At 37.8% G+C, this 14,363-nt stretch overlaps 1 protein-coding gene across 6 annotated transcripts in view; it reads right to left on the bottom strand.

The window, feature by feature from the left end:
• LOC105213952 (cartilage oligomeric matrix protein) overlaps positions 1–7,910 on the bottom strand; it is a 37,208-nt gene extending 29,298 nt beyond the window's left edge. Inside the window, exon 1 of one of the 6 annotated variants that reach the window (XM_029041479.2) lies at positions 7,685–7,910. The gene's annotated coding sequence lies outside the window, so the exon portion shown is untranslated. Of the gene's footprint in view, positions 1–573; positions 592–623; positions 1,036–7,684 lie in introns of those variants that run through there. The other 5 variants (XM_029041477.2, XM_029041478.2, XM_054233851.1 and 2 more) reach the window with 5 other exon arrangements.
• Between the last annotated feature and the right edge of the window lie 6,453 nt (positions 7,911–14,363).

The raw sequence follows: 14,363 nt of genomic DNA, 5'->3' as shown, positions 1-14,363 counted from the left end.
AAGTCGAAGAGTGGATCAGTCCCACCGATCCGGCTTCAGTTATGATACAAATCTCAGATTTAGTACTTTAATCATATCTCTTCATGTCTCAGCCTTTACTTGCATTTCTAGTTCATGACATCACATCCTGTGCGTCGCGCGTACAGCCGCTGAATTGGTGACCAGCAGCGGTGCAAGTAAGTAAAGGCAAATCGTTGACAGCTTTACTTTCAATATCGCAACGAAATTATTTAAATCGTATTAATGTCATGAAACAGAATGTGCGAAGGTGGCTGACAAACACCTACAACAAGAGCGCGCCCCAGAAAAGCACATTATTGAGCCCCCTTTAAATAAATTGCACAAATAAATTGAGTTTCAGTCATTTATATTTTTGGCAGTCAATAAAAATGAATGATTGAGCTGATGGCCTAATGAGACAATGCACTTTTTATGTTGTTAAAAGTAGAAAATAACGAGAATGAACTAATATGAAATTGATTGCTTTAAGAACCACCAGTTAAATTTTTGTCGATGCCTGGTTTATATTTTCAAGACCCCTGGACTCACTCTACATATTTTCACAGCGCTCACTTTAAAATACACACACACACACACTGGAGAAAAATTAAAGCCTTTCGTACACAAGATCTACAAGATCACCATAAAGGCGCTTTCTGCCGCCCACTTAAACGCAAGCAACTTCGCGCGACGCGTTCACTATAACTTCACGGCACACTTGATTTTTTTACAGCGCTCACTCACCGCGTGATCCGACGCTCGTGTCGTACGGCGTAGAAATGATTAGCGCGATCAACGCGATCAGTGGGATCACCGTATTGGGCAGCGCGCGCGCGTGTATGCAACTGTTGTCGCTGTCAAACGTCAACAACAAATGTTGCGCGCACTCTTGGTGCTGCCGTGGCTTCTACAACAAGCGCAGCTCCTGCTGCTATTGTCGAATGCTGTAGCTGTTGCTGTGACTGCCACCAGTTGACAAAAGTGCTGGCGGCGACTTTTTATGGCGATTGACGAGCGCGCCAGGTAGCCGCCAAGCGAGTGATCGACGATTTGGGCGCGCGGTCACGGCATCGGCTGTGGTGGCGGCGGCGCATAAACGACATGTACCAAATTCGTGTGGCGTGTTGTGCGAGCAAAGTGTAGCAGCTTGTAGCTGTTTGGCGCATATGCGCATGCGCGTAGGCAGACGAGTTTTTCCGCAAGTAAAAAATGTTTGGGTAGTGAGTGGTAATAGCAGCGCGTTGTTAGTCGCCGTTAGCGACAGCAAATGCAACAGCAACAGTAACCATGTTGACTCGTTCCCATGCCTGAGACAGCTGTTGTTGGCTGTCATTGGAAAATGCAAGCAACGCGCGCCACTACATTTGTTGTGTGTTGTTGTTAGCAGCACGCGAGCGCATTTTAGCCATCGAACTTGTTCGAAGCGCGCCAACGAACATGCATACAAGTAGTTGCACCAATTTCAAAAGGCTCATACACACTTCTGAGGCGGAACAGTGGGATGCATGTGGTGAGAAGTTGAGCAAAATTTAAATATTCAGAAAATATTAGGAAAATTTTATTTTTTCTTGAAGAATAATCGAATTTCTCGTCCTAAAAATCAATCCCTTAATTGATTATCTAAAACGATTATACAAAAAAGTATTTTTTTTTATCGCGAGCCAAAAAATATAAGGATGGGACTACCAAGAAGTCTACTGTAGGCCTCCTTGCGATATTAGGGAGTCAAAATAACAACATGCAAAGACTCTTGGTGGCTTGTCCTTTAAAGTTTCAGTAACGGTGGTAAAATCACTTCGTGTTAGTAAAAATCTTCCTCCAGTCTCTTAAAGACTGCAAAAAATCCTAACGACCAAGCTATATTTTATGGAATTTATTTATCTAGTACGTTAATGGTGGACAGTTATACGATATATTGAACCCAAAAGTCTTAACGTTCAGCTTCGACAATGGAATACATTGCTCGAGGCAATTTGAGCTCAAGGGGTCTCCAAAATGATTGTTGTAGCATAAATAAATCCTTAGGGATTCTCTGGTTGTCAGATTATCGAAAAGCAAGGTCGAGTTTCGAAAATGATTTAAATCTTTTGATGTATCTCGATATCTCCAAAAAGATCTCTATTAAAGTCTGAAAAGTGAAGATGATAGACCTTAACTATAACGAGAGTTAAAAATATGATTTTACTATGGGAGAGGCTGCCGGAAGAATTTGTCGGTTTCTCCTCGTGCTTAACATCGGAATTAGCGAAGTAACGAAAGACTCCCGCGTTTTCGAAAATCGATGAATTCACCTATCTTTTTATGGAGATAGTGTAGAAAAGAAGTTGGTGTGGGTAGGTCGGGGTTAATTCTCTCGAAAGGAGCGGACATGATTTTTATTTGGCTAAGAAGTTTCTGATCTACGGAATTCCCTAAAATTAATTGAAAGATGTTTTCTGCTGCTACAACTATAACATAATTAGGTTTATGGTCGAAATCTGTTTCCAGGATCAGGATCAGGAAATCTGACTTCAAATTAAATCGCGTACAGATTGCTTGAGAGGGATATGTGTTTTTTTTTTGAAACCCACTAAAAAATTAAAATTTGATAGTTTTAACTTAATCTTTATTATAATATAGAGAAAACGAATTTTATTAGAAAAGCGGCAATTTTAAGATGTCGAGATGGGAGGTGGCAATCCCTAATAAAAATATTTTTATGATATATATTATAATATATATTTTTTACGAAACTTTCAAAGAGCCAAGCTTACTTTTCTAAGATTTAAAATATAATAATAAAAAAATAAAAAAAATCTTAAATATTGTCCGGTTTTCTTACAAACTAACCCACTGTACACCACACAACACAGTGCGCATTTCAAACTTGTTAGTCAGCCTGCTGGCGAGCCCCAGCGTTTGTTGTCGTCGAAATGCGATTGTGAATTCGTCTGTATGTATGTATGTATGTAAGCTTATGAGAGTCGGTCTGTGCGCCTGCATGTTTTGTTGCGGCAACAATTTTGGCGCCTACGCATTTGCACACAAACAATTCAAACGACCAATCCGAATGTGTTTGGTAGAAAATAAGCGACGAAGGAAAATTAATATCTTTCACATAAATAAAGTTAAACCAAAGATAAAAACACAAATCTGTAGAAAAGCGGGAAATAACATAAAAACAAAAACAAAACTGAAATTGAGTAAAAATTAAATCGATGATTGCGTGCTTGACCAGTTAACGGTGCATTTTTTCGGCCACCAAATCGATTACAGCGCGAAAGTGGAACATTACACATATTTCATTGAAGTGGTGGTGGTCAGCCGAGGGGCTGCAATGTGACAAATACACTTAAGTGTGCTAAATTGAATGATTTTTTTTTGTGTTTAGAAGTGGTGAGACGTTGTTGTTGTTTAGCAATTAGAAGCAGTTTGATAAAATGTATCGAAAGGAAAAATTATTGTTGGAGATTAGGGGCAAAATATTTTTCGAGAAACAGCTGAAAATTTTGGGTTTTTTTTAAATTTACGAAATTGAGAAAATGTAATATTAATAATTTGAAGAGGTGATTTTTATAAAAATATATGCTTTTTTTAATTTATGGCACTAAATAAATTTTGAAATCACTTTAAGGTTAGCTATTTAGCCATTGTTAAGTGGATTAGAAACAATGAGATATGTCCAAAAATCATTTAGAATAACTTTTTATAGGTACTTTGATATTATATTAGGTTGGCAAATATCCCTTCCGTCTTATGAATTTCTATATATAAAGCGCTAGAGATATCTGACAATGCTATACATCTTTGGAAGGTCTTGACATAACCTACAAAACGACGCTATGCATGATTCGTTTGAATATTGCGTTCAACAGTTATAGACGTGTATACATGGAGTTCACCAACCCCGAAATTCGCGCTTTTTTTAAGTTTTTCTTCGTTAAAGGCAAATCCGCTAGAGAAACGTTCATTTAGATTAATGGTGTTTTGGTGGATGGTACTCTATCACTTAGAACTGCTCAGGAATGGTTTCGACGATTCAGAGCGGGTGAAAATGACACCATGGATAAGCCAGTCGGCGGAAGACCTGTGACGACGAATACCGATCAAATCTTAGAAAATAGCGAGTTAGACCGGCATGTGGCATCTCGTGACATCGCCCAGGAGATGTGAGTTACTGACCAAACCATTTTACACATCTGCAGAAGGCTGGATAAACAAAAAAGCTTGATGTTCGAGTGCCGCATGATTTGAAGCAAAAAACCTTTTGGACCGAATCAACGCCTGCGGTATGCTGCTGAAATGGAACAAACTCGACCCATTTTAGGAGCGTATGGTGACTGACGATGAAAAATGGATCACATACTACAATATCAAGCGAAAACGGTCGTGGGTTTGCTGTGTATTTGGTTGGATTGGAAGGGAACCACCCACTATGAGCTTCTCCCAAATGGCCAGACGCTTAATTACCATCTACTGCGAACAACTGAACTGCTTGAAGCAGGCGATCGACCAAAAGCGTCCAGAATTGGCCAACAGGAAGGGTGTAGTGTTCCACCAGGACAGCGCCAGACCACATACTTCGTTGATGACTGGTCAGAAGCTACGCGAGCTCGGATGGGTGGTTTTATCGCATCCACCATATAACCCGGACATAGCGCCAAGTGATTACCAACTGTTCTTGTCCATGTCGAACGCCCTTGGTTGTGTAAAGTTGAACTCAAAAGAGGCTTTCCAAAAAGTGGCTGTCCGAGTTCTTCGCAAATAAGGAGGGGGGCTTCAGCGACGGGAGTATTATGAAGTTGCCGTCTAGTGAAAGTGAAGTCTAAGATTTTTTACAAAGCATTGAATAAAAAGCAGAAAACGGAAAGTAGATATTTGCCAACCTAATATGTTGGATTTCAATTAAAAAAATCTGTTTTCATAGTAAATTTTCTGTTTTTTCAGGTGGTTGAAGAATTTCAACAATTTGGATTTATTTTAGACCGAAAAATTCCAATTTTTCCATTAGTCTAGAACAACGTATGATAAATTTAACATTTCATCAAAACATTTAACATCAAAATTATAATATTTGAATATATCGGTTTTTAATTGGTGTTACCTTGCTTGCTTAAATAACGACTTTATATGTACTTTTAGAAAGTCCCTTACAAAATTTTACAATACTACCTTCTACTTTTACAACTACTTGATTTCCATACCAAAACACCACCAATTTGTCAAAGCTAATTAAAAGGCATTTACTCAATTTCCTTTGAACACAGTTTATTAGCTGTTTGATTACCCTAAAATGCGGCGAGTAACAGCAAAAATGTACAAACTCCATAATGGTAAATAAATTAAATGACAAATTCGGCTATTTTTGGTGGTACGGACATAAAAATGCCAACAACAAAGCAAAGCGTGTCGCCACCTTTCGCTTTCATTAGTTAAACGCCCACCTTTTAGTTATTGTTGTTTATTTGTTGTTCGCCCAGCAGTTAACAGTACATTTTGCTGGGCAACGCAGCATTTTTTGAACATGAAAAAGCACAAATATGGTAAAAAATCATAAATCAAGTAAAAAATTTGAAATTCAAAATCAATTCAAAAAATTGGAAATCAACTTCAAATCAAATCAAATTTCAACGTTATTAACTTGATTGCTATTGTATTACCTACTTATGCATGTGATTAAGCCAATAAGGGGTCACGGCATAAGCCAGATAAATGAGGTGTCAACGTGTGGCAAAATAAACGATTTTTTACAAATTCGAAAAAATAATTTAAATACAATAATAATAATAAAAAATATATGTGGAAAGCCTACTAATATTGCATAATTAATTTTTTTATATATTTATTATCAATTTGTTATGTACTGTCTGCTTCAGCGCTGCGCTTGTACCCAATAGACGCGCACTGTCGCAGATTTGATTTTTCAAATCATTACGAAAACTGCAATAAATTTGTCAGCGTCAAGAGGTTTTTCGAAATATTTATTTACGATTTATTTGCTATTGTGCACATAAATATTTTTCTTTGGTGTGTTTTGTACAAAATTGACATATTTATTTAGCCAGCAATGTGGCAAGCTAGTTCTTGCTTATTTATGTGGTCCATACGTGGGATGAGGTATGACATGAGGAAATGTATAAATTTCACTTTTTGCCCTTTTGATTAGAGAACGATAAATATAGTATGAAGTTATTAAATACTGGATTTTAAAATATCTACTTCATTCACTTTTTTATAATGAAAAATATTTTTTAAATAATTTTTAAACAACTTTTTATACAATTCTGATAAGAAAAAAAATTTTAAAGATAACAAGTAAGAAAGGTCTAAGTTTGGGTGTAACCGAAAATGTTATACTCTCGCAATTTATTTATTTAACTTTATTAATATAACAAACAATATTTTTTGGCACGGAGACATAGTATTAGAAGAAACATATTCCCTCTTAATTTCTTCAAATTATCTGAGAGACTTATGTATATTTTCTGTAAAATATGTATTAGAAGCATGTTCGTTATGTGGGGTCTTATGTCCGATTTCGGCGATTTTTAGAAGGCCCACAATATACATGCAGTATTTGTGCAAAGATCTGTTCCGTATCTTCACTAGTGCTTACTTTACATATTGTGAAGTAAACGATACAGACCTACTTCAAACTTTTGGTATATGGGAAGTTGGCGTGATTGTGAACCGATTTGGCCTATTTTCATAATATATCATGCCAGGAAAATATTATGAACCATTGGGCGGAGCCACGCGGGTCCACGCGCACTTACCAAAAAAAATTACATCAAAATATGTCTCTTCTTAGTGCAATCCTTTATACCAAATTTTCGTTTTATAACTTTGGGTATGGCTTTTGGTTTTTACCATTTTGTGGGCGTATCAGTAGACCGATCAAGATTTCTCAATTTAAATAATGTTTGAAGACAGTTTGAAATTAGTTTACAACTCGGAGTTCTTAACGGTTTGTCAAATATAAAAAAATATATTTATATTTTCAAATAAATATTATTATTTCTTAGATAAAATTTTAAAAATATTTTATTATTATTTTTAGTATGTTTTTGAACTCTAAAGTAAAAGCAAGTGAACTCCTATTCACACATATAGTGACTTTCAGAGCTATAAACATTTCTAGAAAAATAACTGTCAAAGTAACAGCTGTGTTTGACATTAAGGTTTGGAAATGGTTCCAGAAGGTATACGAGTATATCGGTATATCTATCTAATATCCTGTTTACTTCGAATATGGGAATCGCCTAATATAAGCCTATGGGACGATATATTGCTCAAACTGAACACTAACCATAAATTATTCGAAACTGAGAAATTTGTGGACAGTTCCAACGACAAGTCTAAGTTCGTACAGCTCACAGCATTTCGCAACGGTAAAAACGATGACCGTTGTATGGGTGTCTACATATTTATTGTAGATTTCGGCAATTCTTGTGTTTCTTTTACTTTTCATAGAGAGTTGAAAACAGAGGGCTCGAATTAAAGTGTAAAAAAGGCTAAGAAAATATTACTTTAATAATTATTAATTTTGGAAGCTTAATTTACATTTGGCTTTACTGAAAGTAGTTAATAAATATTTTTAACGGTATAGATGGAATATGATGTGTTTTTCATGGATGGACGGTATAGATGGAACATGGTATTTCCTGTAAAATATTTTTGTTTGGCTTCCTATCATAGCACGTACCTCTTTTTTATGCTAAAGTTTTTATAGTTCCATTAAAATCAGCTTATCGATATTTGTTGTGGTAAAGGTTTTACTTTTTAAATACTGAATCCATTTATATGCAATTCTTAAAAATCACGCCAAAAAATTAATTAGAACTTTGGAGTTTTTGTCACTTTTTTCACAAGAGTGCAACCATTTTAATGTTTGTATACTGTATACTGATTATGCACTGCAAAACTGAAATTTATTGAAATTGAAGACCCCGAAAGGCACACACTCGCACAACCTTCAACCGCGCGCGCACTACTGCTGAACTGCCCGGAGCGGTAACAAAGCAACCGACTGCGATCGTCCAATTGTCAAACCCCAGCGCCTGCCGCACAGAACACTTAGGTCGTTGGAAAATCAAATAAAAAACGAATACACCGTTGCAATAAAAAAGCGAAATTAAAATAATTTCGGAGATTTAGAACCGCGCGACTAAGGAACGTGCGAAACACCGAAGTGGTAGCAAAAAAAATCAAACAAAATACGAAACACACGACAACTGACAGCCAAAAACCCGAAACGACAACCGCCAAAAACATTTACAAGAATAACAATTAATACAAAAACACACAACAACAACAACACGACATGTACAACAAGTGACAAGCATGTCAAGCGGCCCGTTGGTGTGAAGCCAATAAAAACAAGGCAATAAAACTAATAAAAAACTAAATAAATAAATAAGAATGTCAAAAGCCAGGACGCTAAGCAGCGCGTTTGTATGAGCGAAAGGTATTAACAAGATTAATGTTGATCCCGCCGTTTGTGGCGTGACGCGTACGGTAGAGCGCGCGGCGTTAAACAACGGCGCGTCCATTTGTAAGGCGATGCGTCAGCGATCGTTGTCTCTTTCTAAAAAAAATATTTAACCAGAGAAACTATTTTTTATAAATAAATCATAATGAATTGGAGGACCACACGGCACTTGACGGCGTCCAGCGCTTGTGCAAACGCACTTATTAAAATACGCCGCGCGGCAACACCGCGTTGTTGCTAATTAAAAAGATTTATGCGAACGTTAATATTGGGCGCCCATTAAAAAAGAACACACGAAAGAACAGTGATAAGCGCTTCGCTTCCTACACCGTTAATCGCTTAAAAATAATGTATTTCACCTTTACTAACGCGCGCAACACGAAGTTAAATGCTGAACTAACGCACACGACGCACCGCGATTGACTGACACTCGCGCGTAGACTCCACGAGCTTCTATGTCACAAGCGCGTTGAAGGCAATGATGACGACGACGACGCTGCTGCTGAGCAAAGCAGATCAATATAAGATCAGAAAGCCGGAGATCAGTGGCAGCAAGCGGTTGAGAGCTAAACAAATCCAGCAGCGAAGTGGCTGTAAAACAAGCAAAAGAAGCTGCAGCAGTGGCAGCAGTGGCAGCCGAAGCATAAGAAGTGGTAGGGCTAGCAAGCTAAACAACAACAACATTTACACATTTTACTACTCATAGTAAATATTTGTTGCGCTTGTGTTGGTAGGCAGCTTAGCGGTTTTTGTGCCTTGTTGCATCAACACAACGCGCAGCAGCAACCAAACAACATCGCGTCTGCGGCAATAAAGTGATAAAGTAATGATCGACGCAGAACGAGTTGAAAGCAGTAGTTGAAGGTATGGCGCAGCAAACCAGATAGAGCGCATGTTGCACGTATGTCTATGCAACGCCCACGTGCATGCGCACTGAACTGTGCTAAGCTGACTCAAACCGCGCCGCTTTCGTACGCAAGCCGCTGTCATTGCTTTTGTTATTAGTGTGATTGCTGTAGCTGTTATTGCTGCTGGTGATTGTTATTATTGTTGTTGTTCTTTGATTTCGTCTTTGTGTCTCTGCGCGTTGTACTAGCGCGATCGATTTGTCGCCTGCTTGCTGCAGCGCTAGTTTAGTTGCAGGCGCGCTACGCCGACGTCAACAGCAAAAACAACAACACTATACTATACTGCAAATAAGAACAACAACACTATTCAAATAAGAACAACAAACGGGTTATCAGCATTTGCGCGTCCACCACAGCTTCTAGTTGTTGTAGGTAGTTAGGTAGATAGGTAGGAAGGTGGCATCCATTCAGCCAACGCATGCCCATTCTCCCATGACACACGACAAATCGCTGCGACAGATTTGCATTTCGCGACACTGTGAGAAATTATTTGAGTGAATTTGTAAACAAGAAGGAGGTGGTGATTCATTCAACTTGGTTTTTTTTTAATTTTGAACGATATAACCGAGAATTCACACAGAGAGACTAATTAGTGACTGGAATCAAGGAGAATGTGTTGGAGAATAGAAATGGTATATTTTTAATCTGCGATTTCTTCTTTTAAATTTTATGAAGAATCTTACTAGCCCTAACATAGGCTCCAAATATGTCAATTAAACTCTGAGAGACTAATTGATTCTTATAAGAGTTGTGAAACTTTGTCGTTATCCACTTAGTATAAAAATCTCTTCATAATCTTCACCTTATGAAGGCTCTTATTAGTACTGAAACTTTCACAGCTAATAAATATTACGTTGTCAAATGTCTCCTTTCCACTTTTTTGATCTTTATTCAATGCTTTGTAAAAAGTGTTACAGTGATCGGATTTAGTTTAAATATACGCCGTTTCGTTCGATAATTTGTTTCCATCTAGACGGCAACTTCATACTACCCCCTCGTTGAAGCCCGCGCTCCTTATTTGCGAAGAACTCGGACAGCTACTTTTCAAAGACCCTTTTGAGTTCAACTTTACACCACCAATGGCGTTCGCCATGGTCAGGAACAGGTGGTAATCATTTGGCGTTATGTCTGGGCTATATGGTGGATGCGATAAAACCTTCCATCCGAGCTCCCGTAGCGTTGTCCTGGTGGAACACTACACCCTTCCTATTGGCCATTTCTGGACGCTTCTGATCGCCTGCTTCAAGCGGTCCAATTGTTCGCAATAGATGGTAGAATTAAGCCTCTGACCATATGGGAGCAGCTCATACTAGATTCCCTTCCAATCCCACCAAACACACAGCACCTTCCTGGAAGTCAAGCCTGGTCAATGTTTGGGTCGAGTTCGTTCCGTTTTAACAGCATAACACAGGCGTTAATTCGATCCAGAAGGTTTTTTTGCCTCAAATCATGCGGCACCCAAACATCAAGTTTTTTGTTGTGTACCCAGCCTTCTGCAGATGGTTTAAAATGGTTTGGTGACTAACTTCCATGTCACGAGATGCCATGCGCCGGTATAACCCGATATTTTCCATGATTTGATCGGTATTCGTCAGCACAGGCCTTCCGCCTACTGGCTTATTCATGTCGTCGAAACCATTCCTTCGCAGTTCGAAGTGATAGAGTACCATCCCCCAAAACACCTTTAATCTCACCGAACGTTTCTCTAGCGGATTTGCCTTTAACGAAGGAAAACTTTAAAATAGCGCGAATTTCGGCGTAAGTAAACTCCATGTTTACATGTCTATTACTGTTGAACGCAATATCCAAACTAATCATGCATAGCGTTGTTTTGTGGGTTATGTCAAGACCTTTCAAAGAAGTATAGTATTGCCAGATGCGACCTCTATATCGCTTTATACATAGCCGCGAGATCCAAAAAACAAAAAGGCGTAAGGGAGATATTTGTCAATATCATTCCTGCTTCCTGCTTAGTTAAGATCTACAGTTAATAAGAGCCATCTCTGGGATTTCGATGATAATGGAAAATTCCTCAGACAAAGAAACAGTTTTACGGTTTTTGGGAGGAGTGAATATGCCGATTCCAAATTGTTATTGGAAATGATGTTAATAGCAAAGTTCCTAGATAGTTCATAGCATTATATCCATATTTGTGTTGCTGTAGTTTACGTCAAAAAAATCAATGGTCTTACTAATCTTCCTCTAATCTTCCAAAAATCTCAATTTTTTAAATAATTGTTGGAACAATTCGCATGGATTTTTGAACCATCTTCATTCATAAAAGTACCTTTCTTAATTCAAAATGACTTGCCGAAGCTTTTATAATTTCCATTCAATTGGATTTTTCAAAGGTGCTGTGATATTTTCCACTTGTTATTCAATTCTCAGTTACGCAGAAACTGTACCTTCATCAGCAACGTGACCACATGGAAAATTCAGTTTCATCGAGCTTACAGTCTAATGAGCTCTGATCTTTCTAGTATTTTGGATCTACAAACATTAGAAGTTTTCCATGCCAGTGTTTCACTCGGAGGTTCGAAATCATGTTTTAATGGACCACGGAATCAGAACCCGAAACTACCTAGTGTTATCTACAAACAACAAATATCACCTGCATACTCGGATAGTTGTGTACAGATCTTTTCAGCCTTCTTACATAAGATCCGTCTTCTACAAGTTTAGTTTCGTCGCATTCATAATTTCATAAAAGATTTTGAAAAGTCTCAAGTTTGATATGAGGGTTAGTACTTTATATAAAGTTTGAGAATATTCTGTCTTTTAAGAGATAAAATTTGAAAATAATAAGAGACGAGAGGTGTTCTTATAACACAATCTCAATATTTGGACTACCAGATATCGTTCTACAGCAATGACAACGTTCTACAGCAATGACAATGAGTTGCACTACCAGACTTCTAGTCGCTCCAGTTGTGAATTACTCAAATGTCTCTATTTAGACCTCACCTCGCATAGTTAGAATAACACTAAAAATTATTGAAATACTCACAGCTGCTCAGTACTCGATTTTTGAAAGTGTTCTAGAATATATACCATATATATCTACAACAATTCTTAAATATAAATTGCATATGTAAACACATTTGCCAAAGCCAACCGAGTCAAGGGCTTAAGGAAGCTATAAAGTGTGAGTAAAAAGTAAATGCTTTTGAAAGCCATGGAAATTGATTTGTTGGCAACTCGTAAAGTAAATGCGGCACGCATGACAGCCAATCGACCAAGCGTAACGCACATAACTCTACAAACACACATACATATATACGTGTTAGATGTGTTTGTTAGTTGTTGCTGTTGGCAGCAGGAAACAAGTGGCACTCAGGCAGCGCGCCAGCAGGCGGTCCCAGCTACAAACAACAAACGTTATTCTTGTTGTTGTTGGCTGTCAAGCGACCAGTAGTCACACATATGTGCTCACGCACTCTGCTGCGCTGCGCTGCTCGGCGACTGTGACTGCGGCTGCGGCGGCGATGAGTGACGCGTGCACGCCGCATTGTTGATGGGGCACTTAAGCCGCACATTGGCGGCATGGTGACAACCTGTAGCCGCACACAAACAAAAATAAATAAAGTGTGACACGCATAGAAAAGCCAAAGCAACAACAACACAAACACAAACAAGTGCGCCATAAAAAATGTCACAAAAACATCAATAGTGGATATATATAAATACATTTTTCGGCTCGAAAAAAAAAATATAAAAAAAAAATAAAAATATATTATGCGGTAAATCAGAAAAATTAATAAAAATAAATTCGTTGTGATATATGTAGCAACAATTAAAAATACATGAATATAAAAATAATTTTTTTATTAATTTTAAACACGAGTCAGCGATTCGATGTGAGCAACGCGTTGCTGGTGCACCAACTTACTCCACATTGTTGTTGTTATTAATATTTTTGTTGTCACTGGTGTAAGTTGTTGCCACTTGCTGCCCTAACTTGCTCCAAATTGCTGTTGTTGTTGTTTCTTATTTATTTGTTGTTATTCTTATTGTTGCTATTTATGTTGTTGTTATTATTTTTGTCTATTTGTAACTTGTTGTCACTTGCTGGTCTAACTTACCTCACATTGTTGTTGCTGCTTTTTAAATTGTTGTTGTTATTATTGTTATGGCTGTTATTTATGTTGTTGTTTTTCGTTTTGTTGTTTTTGTAAGTTGCTGCAATACCACTGTGCTGCACAAATAGGTCCGATTTTTCTTCATTATGTCGCTTTGTGTCGCCAAACATTAGCTGCCTCGCATAAACGAACGGCATTTGTTTGGCAACCACTACAGTTCGCCTTGGCCTGTGAGAAATTATGATAGTCATACGCATGACTTGGTCCGCAAGTTTTGTTGTTGGTTTTGGCCAGAGTTGCCAATTGTTGGTTTAAAAGGTGGGTATGCGAAGATTTTGCATTGCAACAAAAACGCTGTTTGTCAGTGTTGAACCATATAGTTAGCGATAAGAGTAGGGGGTTTGAGACTTGATGGCGAAATTAATTCTTCTTATTCATTGTTATTTTTTGGTTTTCGGTAAATGTGGAATAAAAGGTTGATATAATACAACATTAATGAGCGGTGCGAAAGGATGATTCGACGGCTAGTAGTTGCGGACTTGATAAGCAGCGATCAAATATGGACCTATTTTAGACAGAAAATCACAATAAATATAATTTATAAAATTTTAGACAGAAAATCACAATAAATATAATTTTTCCAATTATCGATAAAAATTTCAGTTTCTGAAACGCACCTCCATGGCACCTAAACCAACGCTAAAGAAAGACACAATAAAGCACATTTGAGGTTTGCAAATAAATACCAATTCTGTGCCGATGAGTGATAGAATACAGTCATTAGTGACGAAAAAAAAAATAAATTTGCCCAGGTCATTGCACGAAATATTGGAGAGATTCGCACCGGGAACGACGGTGCTGCTACAGCGATATTTTGGAAGCGGTACTTTGGTTTCATGGGCTGCA

Source organism: Zeugodacus cucurbitae, chromosome 6 (assembly GCF_028554725.1).
Source record: "Zeugodacus cucurbitae isolate PBARC_wt_2022May chromosome 6, idZeuCucr1.2, whole genome shotgun sequence".
Classification (NCBI taxonomy): domain Eukaryota; kingdom Metazoa; phylum Arthropoda; class Insecta; order Diptera; family Tephritidae; genus Zeugodacus; species Zeugodacus cucurbitae.
Note: the sequence above shows the minus strand (reverse complement) of the source record. Positions and strands in the feature narration are given on the sequence as shown.